Source organism: Ambystoma mexicanum, chromosome 9 (assembly GCF_040938575.1).
Source record: "Ambystoma mexicanum isolate Mex_15411 chromosome 9, UKY_AmexF1_1, whole genome shotgun sequence".
NCBI lineage: Eukaryota > Metazoa > Chordata > Amphibia > Caudata > Ambystomatidae > Ambystoma > Ambystoma mexicanum.
In genome coordinates, this window is record NC_090931.1 from 66,798,356 (window position 1) to 66,813,907 (window position 15,552).

Sequence of the window (15,552 nt, forward strand, 5' to 3'; positions counted from 1 at the left end):
AAGTGGCCCCATATTACACATTTTCAGCAAGTCCAACCAGTTTCCTATGGCAACAAAGAAGTTTGTTGGTGGTTGTGACCAAATTTGCGAAGAAGGAAGCTGTTAAAATCACATGCGATCATACAAACAACATTAATGGTGATTACAAACATATTAGTGACCTTAGCAATAGTCATTAAAACAGTGATAATGAGACAAGAAAAAACAATAAAAAAGCAACAAATATTAGTGTTATTCACTTATTTGTGGTTTTAAAATTCACCGAAATGACACACGAGGCAGCTTTAGAATTAATAAAAATAATGACCTATACATTTGTACAAATACAAGTAGAAAAGAACACAAATCATAAATGAGTATCGACTAAAATATTAAATACAATCAAAAGTAAAAACAGAGTATAATGTAGATAGATGTAAAGAAAATAATCCTATTAATAGCACTAAAGTTAATGGGAATGGCGAGGCCCTCCTCGAGTGAAGGCCAGGCACCTCCCAAGCAAGGGGGGTCACCTGCAGCCCCAGGGGTCCTCCATTGACAGTAGGGTCCTGGGCACACTCTCGGCCCATGTGTACATTGCATAACGGGATAATCACACACACTTGCATTTTGTTGGCAGCCAGCACCCTTTTGCCTAATTACCTCTATTAGGAAGGCTCCGCCCACTCGTCAACAAGGTAAGCAGCGTGAATTTCGCCCGGGATGTGGCATTGCATTTAAATGAGGCCTGTTGCCGGTTCCAGCCTACTCTAGGGCTGCCTGGAAGGGAGGGGGCACTCAGGCATTGCACCGAGGAATTGTTAAGCGAGCACCTCTGCGCACTCAGCAATTGTGCTGGACACTCGGACGCGGGACGGTGCAGCTCTGGGGCGCGGGGACACGTCGGTGTACAGTTTCCAAGGTGCGTTTCCTTCCATCATTTATACATTCAGGTGGGGTGAGTTGTGCTCTTGAGAGTGGCGTGGCCACCGAATTTATGGCGATACAACTTACATCAAAGAGGGGGCTTCGATTCTCAATTGGCCACTGATCTCTGGCCATGAATGGTGATACTTCTATAGCGCTCTCAGCCGAATCTCTGACTGCAAGGCACATTGTGTGTGTGTGCGTATATTGGTGTGCTATGCACACACCGAGTTCAGTTTCTTTCTGAAGTTGGGGGAGTTGGTCTTGGTGTGGGGGCCGGGTCACCACTTTGCGAGATCGCAACGTTTCTACCCGTCCTGACCCCTGCAGCGTTTTCTGGGAATAGGTCCTTTGCCAGATGAGCGCCGGGGGCTGCAGACATCATAGCCATCTCACCCACTTGGGGGCATCTCTCGCGGATAGCTTTGTGGGGGATAAAGGGTCCCCTTTGACATCGAGACCACGGCATAGCCTTGGGCCAAGGAGAGGGCTCATTGGGTGTTAAAGGTGCGCCCGAATCCTCGGTGAGTTCCCAGAGGCAGGGGAGCCAGGCCACACCCGAGGATGCTCGCACGGCAGTGCCAATGGCTGTTCCCCAAGAACAGGTCAGGGGCACACGTGTCATCAAGCAGCGCAAAGGGTAGGGGGTCCTGGTAGAATGTGCTGACCACGGCACCAGCCTGGGCGACTACCTGGCGGCTGTGCCCTATGCCGGCTACACACGTGATCTGGCCACTCATCACTGAAGACTACCCCAGATGGGGTATGATGCAGCAATCTGGCACGCTCTCTCTCCCTTCTCCTGTTTCCCTCTCATTCTATGCCCCAGTACATCTCTGTGGGCGAGAGTCGCCTTGCTGGAGCCACCCCAGCCCTTGCTGCCAGCATAAGGAGAGAAAAAACTTAGCTGTGAATGGCGGGGAGCTGTTTCTTATGGTCAAAAGTAAAAGGATAGTGGTGGAGACATAGACATCCGCGAGGTTAGGTTCGGCCACTATTTTGGAGACATACGTAGTTATCGCATCTCTCCAGCAGAAATGTCATGAGACTGAAGGCTCGCAGTCCGACTGAGAGGCGGGGGGGGGGGGGTAAACTAGTGGAAGTTATTTAATTGTTCAAACATTGTAAACGCACCGATTTTAACATTTTTAAATGTTCACTTTTAATGATCACAGCCAGTATATACTATAACCATAATAGGAAGTGAGCAAAGCACATTATCAAAACCTAGACTAGCCATATGAATTATTTCACATTTGGATGGACAGACTTATGCAAATATGTTGTATTCTTTAGAAATCTTCCGGTGAGGAAGGGGAAGGGAGAAATAGCAACGATGAGGGTCCCTGGCCGCTTTGCATAACATGAAAGAGGGTTTTGAGACAATGAGAGTGACCAGAGCTCTACGTATTTGACAAATGTGCCTATAATATATGAGTAGTATGCTTGAATCCTTAAGCAGGTAATGCACACTGGGTTTGGCGTTCATTTCACACCCATCCTAACATTAAAGTAGTTGAACCCATATATACCAATTGATCAGCCTTAGAGTTTGGATGTGACTTTGGGATCTGAGAACTTTTGAGATGGCGATTTAGAAGAGGAGGTGGTGTGCGGGGAAGCCTGAATGGACATCCTTAATGAATTATATATATGAGTTGAAAGCACTCCCCCTCATGCTTAGTACACAAAGCCGCCATCACTGGAGGTGAGTGCATCACAAGAAGTCAGGACCTGGCCATGGGGTACCACTGAGGCAAACACGAACCAGCAAACATGCATTCTACATCTGCGCCCCCAGACTACGGGACCACGCTCCCAACAACAGATTGGCCCCCACCCTCATGCAGTTCAGAAAGCGATCAAGACCCTTCCTCTCAAGGAGCGGCTTCTTCACACCCTTTCAGATTCACCCCAAACCCACCAGCAGAGTAACCCTTTATTTCCCATCCCCACACCCCTTTCAGCACTGTTACATGTGCTCACTAACTCGCCATGCTAACTATGGCCGGCAACCCTTAGAGAATCCAGTGGTAAGTGCTGTTGTAAGGACTGGCCCCTCCTACAACCAACCAATATATGCCTGCACCCCTCCACCCCCCAGGGATGTTCAGTGCTCTGTTGCTTCTGGGAGCTGGGTCGTACTCTATAAATAAATTAGAGAGAAGTCGGGCTCTAGTTTTGAAGGCGCCTGCTTTAAACTCTATGTGTTAATCTTGTAGTCCTAATTCTTATGTGTGAGGTCACAGGTTGGTATAGGTCAGGGGTGCACAACTGATTTTGACAGAGGGCCGAAAGTACCTTACATGAGGGCTATAGTGGGCCGAAAAGTAAAAGTGGGCGGGGCGGTAGACGGGACATGTCAGGAGGCTTTTTCAACCCCCAATTTGTATTAAACACATTGAAAAAGATATGTTTTTGAGGGGTAACGATTTTTATTGCATTTCAAACTTACATTTTGTACTACACATTTTCCATTGCTATCATTTATTTCGATTTAGTTATTGTATATCGTCTGTTTAATTAAATTATATATATTTTATTGACCCTTGATTGGACATTCCGTTATTTTGGACTGCTATAGTTTGCTGTTTGGGTTACCCAAGAGGAGTATGGCCTTCGTTGAGTCAGGTTTCCTCAAAAAAGCAAAGGATGTACATCTCCTAACTGTGCCTGTTTTAGCTTTATTATTGAGTTCACTCTTGGAGTGCAACACTATGCCCCATGGCTCCCATCCCCAACCAAACACTATGCCCCATGGCCCCCTCACCCCCAACCAAACACTATGCCCCATGGCCCCCTCACCCTCAACCAAACACTATGCCCCATGGCCACCTACCCCCAACCAAACACTATGCCCCATGAGCCCCTCACCCCCAACCAAACACTATGCCCCATGGGCCCCTCACCCCCAACCAAACACTATGCCCCATGGCTCCCACCCCAACCAAACACTATGCCCCATGGCCCCCACCAAACACTATGCCCCATGGGCCCCTCACCCCCAACCAAACACTATGCCCCACGGGCCCCTCACCCCCAACCAAACACTATGCCCCATGGCTCCCAGCCCAACCAAACACTATGCCCCATGGCCCCCACCAAACACTATGCCCCATGGGCCCCTCACCCCCAACCAAACACTATGCCCCATGGCTCCCACCCCAAACAAACACTATGCCCCATGGGCCCCTCACCCCCAACCAAACACTATGCCCCATGGCTCCCACCCCAAACAAACACTATGCCCCATGGGCCCCTCACCCCCAACCAAACACTATGCCCCATGGCTCCCACCCCAACCAAACACTATGCCCCATGGCCCCCACCAAACACTATGCCCCATGGGCCCCTCACCCCAACCAAACACTATGCCCCATGGGCCCCTCACCCCCAACCAAACACTATGCCCCATGGCTCCCACCCCAACCAAACACTATGCCCCATGGCCCGCTCACCCCCAACCAAACACTATGCCCCAAACACACTCAAGCATGCACCCATACAGACCTGAACCCCCCACCCCCCAAATCAGCACACACACACATGCACCCATACAGACCCGAACCCCCCACCCCCCAAATCAGCACACACACAAACATGCACCCATACAGACCCAAACCCCCCACCCCCCAAATCAACACACATACAAACATGAAGGGGAATAGATCGTTCAGTCAGGACCACCGGGTCGGATATATTAACTGGGTAGCTTTCCGCAATTGCGAGGAATATAACAAGGTTTGTACCTTCAGTACAACTACAACACGTAATCACGTATGTTCAACAATCAATCCAAGCCTCAGAGGAAGAGCAGTGTTGCTCGAAACACGTGTTAGGCTGTACCATACTCACCTAATAAAACTGCAAACCAAGCAGTGTCTTAAATTTGTATGTGTTGGCGCAGTGAGACTGGAAACACTCCTCCTTAACTTTACCTCACAGTGGTGTATATGGGCAATATACCCACACAACCCAGTCACCTGCTGCCCTCCATCTAACACTAACCAAGACTGCAAGCGCAGTGTCCCACTTGGCTTTTTTTTGCCCAACCTTCTTGTTCACATACAAACATGCACCCATACAGACCCGAACCCCCCACCACCCCAAATCAGCACACACACAAACATGCACCCATACAGACCCGAACCCCCACAAACATTCATAAACATCCGACACACCCCCCCACCCATCCGACACACCCCCCCACCCCCGCATCTCAACATGCACTCAAAATACATTAAAACACAAACATTCAAACACATCCGACACACACCCCCACCCCCGCATCTCAACATACACTCAAAATACATTAAAACACAAACATTCAAACACATCCGACACACCCCCCCACCCCCGCATCTCAACATGCACTCAAAATACATTAAAACACAAACATTCAAACACATCCGACACCCCCCCCCACCCCCGCATCTCAACATGCACTCAAAATACATTAAAACACAAACATTCAAACACATCCGACACCCCCCCACCCCCGCATCTCAACATGCACTCAAAATACATTAAAACACAAACATTCAAACACATCCGACACGACACCCCCCCCACCCCCGCATCTCAACATGCACTCAAAATACATTAAAACACAAACATTCAAACACATCCGACACACCCCCCCACCCCCGCATCTCAACATACACTCAAAATACATTAAAACACAAACATTCAAACACATCCGACACACCCCCCCACCCCCGCATCTCAACATACACTCAAAATAAATTAAAACACAAACATTCATACACACAAACATAAAGCAAAACAAACCCGACACACAAACACAAACAGACCACTTACCGGAGACGTGCTGGAAGGCAGGCAGGTAAGCTGGAATCGCACTACGGCTGGCATGGTCCAAGGCTGAAATGCCTTCCGGCATCAAGCCTTATGGGCCACGCCAGCCGTAGTGCTGCTGGCCCTCCATTGGTGCAGCACACACGCATTACGTGGCTCGTAGGAGCGACGTGATGCGTGTGTGTGCTAGCCAATGAGGGCCAGTGTTTTCACCGGCCCGGAAGACAACAAAGACTTTCCTAATGGAGGGCGGCCGCGGGCCGCCCTCCATTAGGAAAGTCTTTGTGCCTCGCGGGCCGGTCAAAAGGGCATGGCGGGCCGCAACTGGCCCGCGGGCCGTATGTTGTGCACCCATGGTATAGGTGAACCCACACCTCTTGGCAGGTGCAGAGAGGCAGTCCTGGTTTCCCCACAATGTGTTAATTTGAAAATTCTGTATATGACTTGATTCTCACGCTAGATGCGGTTGTTACAGTGAGATTTTTATTACAGTGTAAATTCATAGTCTTGTGGTGGTCAGACGACACGTGTTTCGACCTTGAGGGGTCTTTATCAAGGCTGATATTAAAATTACAATTGCACATATTCTGCAGTTGGTAGATATACATGACATACGTGAAGTATTATCAAAACGTGAGTAAGTGTGTATAGGTGAGGCACAGATAATCTATATATTGTAGCATAAAGTGCACCACATTCGTAGTTTATGGTACGTACATTTGTTACATTGGTTATGGGCAGTGCCAATTCCGTGAGCGGGAGAGGAAAGAAAGAGGGGGGAAGAAGAAGGAGAACAGGAACGGGTTAGCTCATTGAATTCTTGGTTCAGTTGATAATAGAGTTTGCATTTGTATTTTATTTATTTGTATAGCACACCTGGCCCAAAGGCATCTGGGCGCATTGCTTAAGGTCACAGTGACATTGTATGAAGCATACATCAACAAAACATTCAAGCATATTTCCAGAAAACTTATTTACAGGATAATTCCAAGATATTTACACAGGAGTTACTTAGTCCGTTAAGGTTTAGCAGTGCAGAGTATCTTATAGCCAGTGTAGGTTGCTTACGATCCAAGAGGCCCATGGATGTTTGGAGAATCCTGTGCTTTGAGCCACGTTTTGGCTTTACTCTTGAATGAGAGAAAGGAAGGTTCAGCTCTAAGAAGATTAGGAAGCGAGTTCCAGAGTTTGGTGGCGAGAACTGGGAACCTGCCCCTCCCCCTGCTTTCTGAAGTTTAAACCTCGGTATTTAGAGACAGTGAGCCTGAGCTGCTCTCTGAGGGTGTGCGGCAGTGTGTGGTGTGAAACGGCCCGCAAGATAATTTGAAGCTTGGGTGGACAAACATTTGCATCTATGTGACTCATACCAATGTATGAGTTGCGGGTGTGGGGTGTTGCCCCAGGTCGAGCCCCCTTGGGGTTGGAATGGTCTTGTTGGGTCCCATTCTTGGGTCCTTGAATTCGCCTGTGGCTTACAAGAAATGGGTGGATTACGTGCGGGAGCAGGGATATCATTGCATGTGTTAACTTAAGGTCATGTTGTCTGCCTAGTGCTCAAGTGCTGTGTGGTGGTGTCCCGGGTTCAGTATGCTGCGGCTGCTTCTGTGCGAGGAAGGCCCGCACTGCTTCCGCACTGCACTGTGGATGTTGTTTGCGTGATGGGCGTCTGAATGGCAGCAGCCGTTCCATGCCTATTCTCTTTCCCAGGGAAGCTTGCAGTGCGGCAGCACTCTGCACTGCACCAGTTCTGAACGGAAGCTTCGGGCGCTGCTGCTTGTGCTGTCCCCCTTACTGCTGTGCAGATGCAGCATGTTTTATTGACACAATGGATAAGGGAAGCTTGCACTGGGCTGCACATTCCGTGCCTCGTCTCTGTGCCAAGGAAGCGTGCACCTCATGCGGCGCGTGGCGCGGAGGGAAGCGTGCAGTGCAGAAGCAGTGCTGCACTGGCTCCATGTATACGGGAAGCGTGCACTGCCGCGGCGCTGAGCGTGCTCTTCCTGGGGTCTGTCTGTGCCAGGGAAGCTTGCACTCCCGCAGCTTGTGTGAGATAGACGCTGTGCTGCCCGTGCTACACTCGACCTCTGTTCCAGGGAATCACGTGCTCCTGAAACTTGTCCCGAGGGCTGGCATTGGGCTGCTTTTGCCTGGATTCGGAAAAGGCCCAAAATGGTCTCCCCGGATTCTGAATCTGTGACAAAAAGCACCGCCCCCCACTCCCAGAGCCGCCGCACACTGCACCCACGACTTGGACTTGGAAGAGTCGGCCCTGCGCCGGCTTTTCTAGCTAGAGTGGGAAGTTTGATGAGATACAGGACATGCACCGTTTGCAACACATGTGATCGACCGCTCCGTCTTCCGTTGTGCTCAAGCAGACTCTCCCGAACATTAATGAATCGCAATGTGTGACTGGGGCCGCCTTTTCATTTGTGACAGGAATTTTATGTCGCAGTCTGACCCTGGCTCTACAGTGCTGTGAATACCGCAGGAGAGGGAGAGGGGGTTGACCCCTATTCATTTCAGACGCTGATTCACCCTTTCTGCCACCCAGAAAGTGGCGACGTGCTAGGGTGACCACAAGTGGTGGAAATGGGAAAATGTGGTGGCGGAACCCTCAAGGTCCGGGTGGGGGCGGAGTTTAGGGGGGGACGGTGTCTGAGGAGGCGGAGCAGGGGGCGGAGCTGGTAGTTGACCTCCGATCCAAGGAAATGTCCAACATAATAGTTTAAAACGGCGCAATTTCTTCATGTAACAATTCCACTTTAAACCACTCCCATGGCACTGGTGACGAGTTACTTCTCTAAGTGGTTAATAGTTTTGACCAGTGTTGCTGAGTTAATATTATTTAAAATATACAATTTGAATCCCATTTTATATAAAAAAAAAACAAAAACTCCCCATTGTGTACTATTCAAACGGGGTGATTTCTGTTCGCCAGAAGCAACGTTTTATTTTACTTGAACCTCATCCTCACAGCTCCTGCAGCTCCCCCCTGAGAGCGTCATTGTTCCAATGTTAATAGGGCTATTTATTTATTCATTCAATGTTTGTGGATACCTGTATATTTATTTATTTATGCAAGGTTTGTCGGACACAAGCATCCGAAAAACCTTGCATGAATAATCCTGGTCCATGGAGCTGACAAACATTAAATAAATAAATAAACCACATCGTGGCTGGGACTGTAACTTCCACTGGTGACCCCTCGCACGGGGTCACCAGAGGAAGTTAGTTTGCTTGTCCTACAGCTGTAACCTGGATCAAAGTCCTGTAGGTGGGCGGAGCAGCTCAGCAGCCCATTGCCGCCATGAACGCTCTGCCGTCGCAGGCCCTAGCGCAGAGCATGGGTTTGGGGTTGGTGGTGGCTGACTCTGGCTGGCTCCTGAGATCCATCTACACATCTGGTGACCACATTTAAAAAGTAAAAAACCGGGACAGGGCAACAAACATAAAAGTAGGACTAACTCTGGAAAGTTGCTGTCAAGGCCCTACACTTCAGTAGAGGTTGGAGGAGAATGGGGGTTACATGTTACTGTTCAAATAAACACATGTTATAATTAATTTATCACAAACGAACACTATCTTGTAAAATGCAGCATTTCTTCTGTGTGAGATTGTGGCTTCCTGCCGGGCCGCTATGGAGACCTACTACCAAAAACGGGACTACTGCAGTTTCCAATGGGAACATAATGTTAAGAAAGGAGGACAGAGCACCAAATACCAGGACAGTCCCGACAAAACCGGGACGTCTGGTCACTCTACGATGTGCTATTGATAGGGTGACCTGATGAAAAATAAAAAAAATGGGACATGCCATAGACATGGGAGAAGGACTACAGTAAACATAAATAAAATGGTAGTCCTACTTCTCTGTCTCTGACATGTTGCAGGGGTGTGCTCCTAGGCACACTCCTCTCATTGGAGGAGAGCGACCAGGGAGGGGAAGGGGAATGAAATGCGGGCGTGAAAAGTATTCACGCCGCCGTTCAGGCGAATGAAGAGTCGCGCCGGGCCCAAATTCAGGATTTTGGAATTGGTTTCTTGCAAAAACAGGGTCCGTAGCCACACACCCATCTGATCCCGGGACAGAGTTCATGAAATGAAAAAACTCCTGGTACCCCGAGAAGGAGGGCGATTTCCCAGGACTGTCCTGGGAAAACCAGGACTTCTGGTCACCCTAGCTATTGACAAATGCCCCATGCGAAGACCTCCACTCTCTCTCACCCTCATGCCTGCCACTGTGCACCAGATTGGAGGCCCTAGGGGGCGCCCTGGGTGTTGGTGAAAATAGTTTAGACCAAGTCATGTGCTGGATACGGTGGTCGGGGTGCCATGTCCTTTCTGCCCTCATTAGCAGTGATTGTCCTCAGCCCACTACCTCTGCCACGCTGACTTTTCCTTCAGCAGTGCTATTCTGCTGCACTGAGTGCACACCTCAAAACGGGGCCTACCCCTTCAGCTCCCAGCTCTCATGCATCTGGTCACTTGGAAGGAGGTCCCCACTTCACCCCCGTCGTGTCTGCTGCCCTCCTCACTCGCCTCCTGTGCCGGTTTCTTTATTCCAACCTTCCCCGACTCTCTCGCCTTTCTTTCTTGCCCTGTCCACCCCCACTGCCTCCCCATCACTTTTGCCCATAACCCCTTCTCGCCCCCTCCTAATCCGTCCCAACGCTGTATGATATGCCAAACCAACCTGCCACTGCGGTGTGGTAAAGACCAGGGGCGCAACAAAACCTACATTTCTGGTCGGGGTGGAGGGTGCAGAGCTAACCCTTCACATTTTAGGGGATGTGATAACTTCAGAGACGGTGGGGGAGGGGAAAACGTACATTTGTAGGGACATCTAACTGCTTTACGCATTGTAATGAGATTTTTCTAGTGCAGTTTCAATGTTACAAGCAGTTAACACTTCCCTTTAAGTCTGAAAACACCCACTTAAGGACTGCTGTGACAATAAGCGGTCTCCTGTGCCCCCTACCCTTCCAATCACTCCCCTGGCATGCACGTACTAACCCCACATCACGATTGCAATTGCCTAAAAATGTATTCAAATGATTGCAGGTGTTAACAGTGAAATGCTTGTACGGCGCCCAGGTGCGTCCACTGCTCTGTAGGTCAGCCAGTTCGAGTCAACATAGCCCAACATGGCAAGGTGGGATTGGCGTGGGGGGCTAGAGCCCAATCTGCTCAATGGTGTTGCGCCACTGGTAAAGACCCACGTGATAAAGGTAACACGGTGAAATCCAGATCTGCTAATGTGGCGTGGGAAAGACACGCTACATATGGCAAGGGACTTATTTAGAGGTTTTTATAAGTGTTTATCAACCTTAATGCAATAGGGCCATGCAGGCCTTTAAGTGGGACGGGGCTAGCTGGGGCCAAACCCTGGCAGTCTCCCAAAACTCTGGTCGAGCCAGGGTCCTGCCGGGGCTCCCTCCCCAACAGGAACAAAAACCAACTCTTGTATTTTTATTTTTGGTTGCCACAGCCTGGGGATTTGAAGCAGAGCCGTGCCAGTATTTAATTCAATAGATTGCTTGGTGTGACAGGCTTCATATTTCAAACAGTCTATTGAATGAAACGAAAACATATTCCAGTACCTACGAAATAGCACATTGCCATTCCCGTGGCGCTGGATTTCTTTTGTTTAATTTAAGACTGCTTGACACACGAAGGCCACAAAGGGCTTTATGTGTCAAACAGTCTATTGAATGAAACAAAAGGCATTAAGTACCTACGAAATAGCACAGTGCAATGCAGTACTGGCTTGTGAACGGGTGCAGGTTTCCGCCCGTGGTGTCATTGACCCGCTATGGCGTCAAGTCCCGCTATTCACACTTATAGTTAGTGCTCCCATTGGCAGAATACTTATTGTATCAGGGCCTATTTTTCTTATAATGTAATATTTGTAGCCAGGGCATCTCCAGTTGAAAGGACGTGCTGTCCCCATCCATTGCCCAGGCATCGCTGGGTGAGAAAGACCATGGAACCTTCAATGTTTGATGCAGTGGTGTTGCTAGGTCTGGAAAAGATCCGGGGCTACACGAATGTCAGGACTGTCGGGACTCGGGGCTAGCTAGCCTTTTGGTTGTAGTCCCTGAGCTTCTATCCGGGGCTACAACCAAAAGATCCGGGGCTATAGCTCCCTGAGCCACCCACCCCATCCTAGCAACGCCTCTGGTTTGATGGCAGAGAAAGGACATCATTGGGTCGCGTTCAGGCACTGGTGGATACATCCCATGAAACGAGGACACACTCTTTCACAAAACAAATTCTGATTCTTTGTAGACTAGGTGATCTGCTACCATCTCCAGGGATTAGATTACAGGGTTCGATTGCCTCCTGCCATCTGTATTACTATCACCTGGCAGTATTCCGGCACCTGTGGGTTAAACGTAGGGTTTCCTGTTCTTGGGGTTTCTTTTTGAACTGCCGGTGGTTTTTTTTGAGTGTTTAAAAAAAATTCCAGAATCTGCATTTATCATTGTCTTCTCGTATGCCTCTTTAAAAAAGTCACAGATAACTGTTTTTTTCCAGCGTAAACACACAGATATTCTTTTATTGTTTTATTGCGTGCCATGTGTGCAAACGAAATTTCTACATTAGCACTGGACATTAGCAATGGTGTTTAGGCCCCTCCTTGCTATAGCTAGGAAAACCTACCTTCAAATGTTAACAAAAATGCATTGATTTGGTGCAGTTTAAGATGCCTACATGCAAACAGCGCAGCTCCAACCCGCAGTTCATGCGTTGCCTTTGCCTGACATACCAGAGTTGGTGCGGTCTTAAGAGAAAATGGATGCTTCTGAAAGGCCAGTGGGACTGAAGCGGTACCATTCATATAGCAAGTCTGTCACCTCTCCTGAAGGCCAGTCACAGCCTGGAGCCAGATGCTCTCATTTCCAATGGGACACTCCGATCACTTTCATCAGCCTTAGGATCCCACCTATAAAATGATCCATTGCTTGCCTCCAGGCCTGCTTATCCTTGCACCCCTCACACCAGAGGAGGACCCATCATTGCAAGAGTGGGGGGCGAGCCATGAAAAAAGTCCTGCTACTTTCCCCCAAATGCAATGTCATTTGCGCCCACCCCTGCCCCAATCTACTTTTTTGGCAACATTGATTGCAGGTGGAATTTTAGCACAAACCAAAAAAAATAAAACTGCATGATCATTACAGATGCAGGGAACTCATCCATTAAGCTTGTGTCACCACTTGCCAATGAGCCCATTGTACGGACAATACCTCCCTGTGCAATGAGAGGCCAGGACACAGTGGCTGCAGGTAGCAATCAGGCCGGCTGCGGGGGACGCTTCTAAGGCTGCACACACTCATCGCCTTGCTTCGAACAATTAAATGAGCCACAGTGTAACTTATTCTGAACAAAAACCTTGTTCACTGCGATTTCCATAGAATTACAGCCTGACTCTGTTCCAGAGAGCAGCTTGTGCAACATGTCGCAGCAACTGTTTAGCCAACTTATTAAGAAACCCATAATCAGGATGTAGCCGCCTGCGTTGTTTGAGCTCTGACTAACAAACAGGAGGTGCATGTTTTCTGTAAGCGATAACGTGTGGTGCCTCAAGGAGCACAAGACACTGGATTGGGGTTGAGGTGTTTATTGAGACACCTTACACAGACAGGGCATGGGTCCAGTACTCACAGTTCAGTCTCAGTGGATCAGTGCAGTTGATTTCACTGCACTGGTAACCCAGCAGCTGCTCCCAACAACCTCTCACTTGCTAGAACCCCCACAAGGCTTACCTCCAGCCATGGCATCATGCTCCCCAAGTGAGGAAACCGGCCTGACTTCACAGGCTGCTCTTCAGGAGCTGGCTTTCTACGTATAGGGAGGAGCGCTAGGACACGACCGTCCTCCTGGTCACTTGCTCCGCATCTGCCAAGCTTCCGTCTTGCTACGCGCACATCGCACAAGTTCTCGTGCTCCCGAGATCTCGCTTGGCAGGTCCTCACACACCTCCTTTTGTTGGAAAGGCTTTGTCCTAGTCCATGACGAAGTCTATGAATTTGGTTGGCTTTCTTCTTTCTCGTTGGGATCGATTCTGGTCAATGGCTGCCTTGGGGGAAGGATGTCCATGCAAAATGTTTTGCTTGGCTTGGGGCTTCTTCCGCTGGGGTTGCTTCTGGGTGTATGTCTCTCATGGAGGATGTAGGGCTCATGAGTATACTCTCATTTTGGTTTCCTTCTTCCCTAACTTCCATCTCCTGCTGCTTAGGACCGTCTGTTGCACCCCATGTGTCATTGCCTTCTCCCATTCGCATGGAAGGGCAGCTTTTCAACCTTTATTTCTTGTACACAACCACCCTTTCTAGGTTCTGCCTTTTCAAATCACTCGTGTATACATGATTGGTGCCTTTCTGGGTGACTTCTATGACTTGGCTGTACTTGGACCCGTTACGGTGCATTTGTGGGGCAGGGGTATCTTTACTAGGTCCCCTTCATTGACTTTGCTGCGATATGCTGCTCTGCCCTTGTCGTTCTGTGATTTCATGATCTCTTTGCTTTCTGTAGCATGAGCACAATTTCAGTCATGTCGATGTCATCATCATGTCTGACTTTGTGTAGCCATGGGGGTATCAGTGTGGATGCAGCCCTTCTCCCTCTCAGAATCTGAAATGGCGACACACCCGTGATGGCATTGGGCATCAAGCAGTGCTCTGCCACAGCCTTTCTGACTGTCTTATAGGGATCCATGGCCACTGCAAACGTCAATTGGAGACCTCCTTTGATGAATCGCATTGAGTCCACACAAGTGGGGAAAGAGCGCTATATACATAATCAAATACAATACAATGCAATCGGTTTGCCCTTTCTACAAGCCCGTTGGCTTGTGGGTGATACAGGCTTGCTCTCAGTGCTCCAGTTGAAGCTATTTTTTTCTGTAAGGTAAAATCACATTCCCTCTTATCCAGTTCAGAAAATGAGATACTGCAGCTTGGAGAGGGACCTTCGGCTATTGCTGAATTGGGCTTTGAGGTACCACTGCCATCTGCAAGCTGCTCACATGCTGAAGAGTTCTACTCACTCCAAGGATGCACTAGAAAAGAAGAGTGACTCACGCGTTAGTGGACGCTGCACCATGAAGTCATGAACGTCTTTTGTAGTTGACAGCGTACAACATTTATATTGTTATAACATTAGGAATCCCCACATGCCAAGATGTGCTCCCATGCACAACTTTACTATCCCACGTATCGGGGCGCAGCCCCATGAGTTGAAATGAAAGCTTAGGTCCTGTTGCCCTTTTCCACCACACCTTTTGAGAAGGGCTTGTCCAGACGCATCATGCACAGGAGAGGGATTTAACCTGCGACCAGGGGCAGTATTTAAATAACCTTGCAACACTACCTGCCGGACAAAGGAAAATCCTGCTCTCCCTCCACCAATAGTACTGCACTACTGTATACTCCCTCCACCAAGAGTACTGCACTACTGTATAAAATGCCAAGCCGAATGCTGGCAGCCTCCTGTGCTAGCTCCCCGCTGCAACAGTACAATACAAAAAAATAAAACTGGTGCAAGTGCTGTCAGCAACAGCACAAACATTGATCTTGTGTAAAAACACATTATTTTAATGCATTTATTTGACCAGAACATTCTTTCTCTAATATTACTCGATTGCACTATTGCAAATGTGCATTGAAAGTGTATGCTTTTTGCAGCAGGACAATGTTTTCTCTACTGATCGTTGCACTTGTACCAGGGCACATTTCTGTAATGCGGTCCCAAATGGCCATGTTTTCCGACCAACCTAAAACTGTTATGATTTCCAAAAGGAAATGTGTTAGGTCCTAAATCAACATC

The 15,552-nt window shown here is 48.8% G+C and overlaps 1 protein-coding gene across 1 annotated transcript in view; it reads left to right on the plus strand.

Annotated features, from left to right (window-relative positions):
- Positions 1 to 731: 731 nt before the first annotated feature.
- KCNJ1 (potassium inwardly rectifying channel subfamily J member 1) overlaps positions 732 to 15,552 on the plus strand; it is an 88,598-nt gene continuing 73,777 nt past the window's right edge. The window contains exon 1 of the mRNA XM_069614172.1: positions 732 to 901. The gene's annotated coding sequence lies outside the window, so the exon portion shown is untranslated. The remainder of the gene's footprint in view (positions 902 to 15,552) is intronic.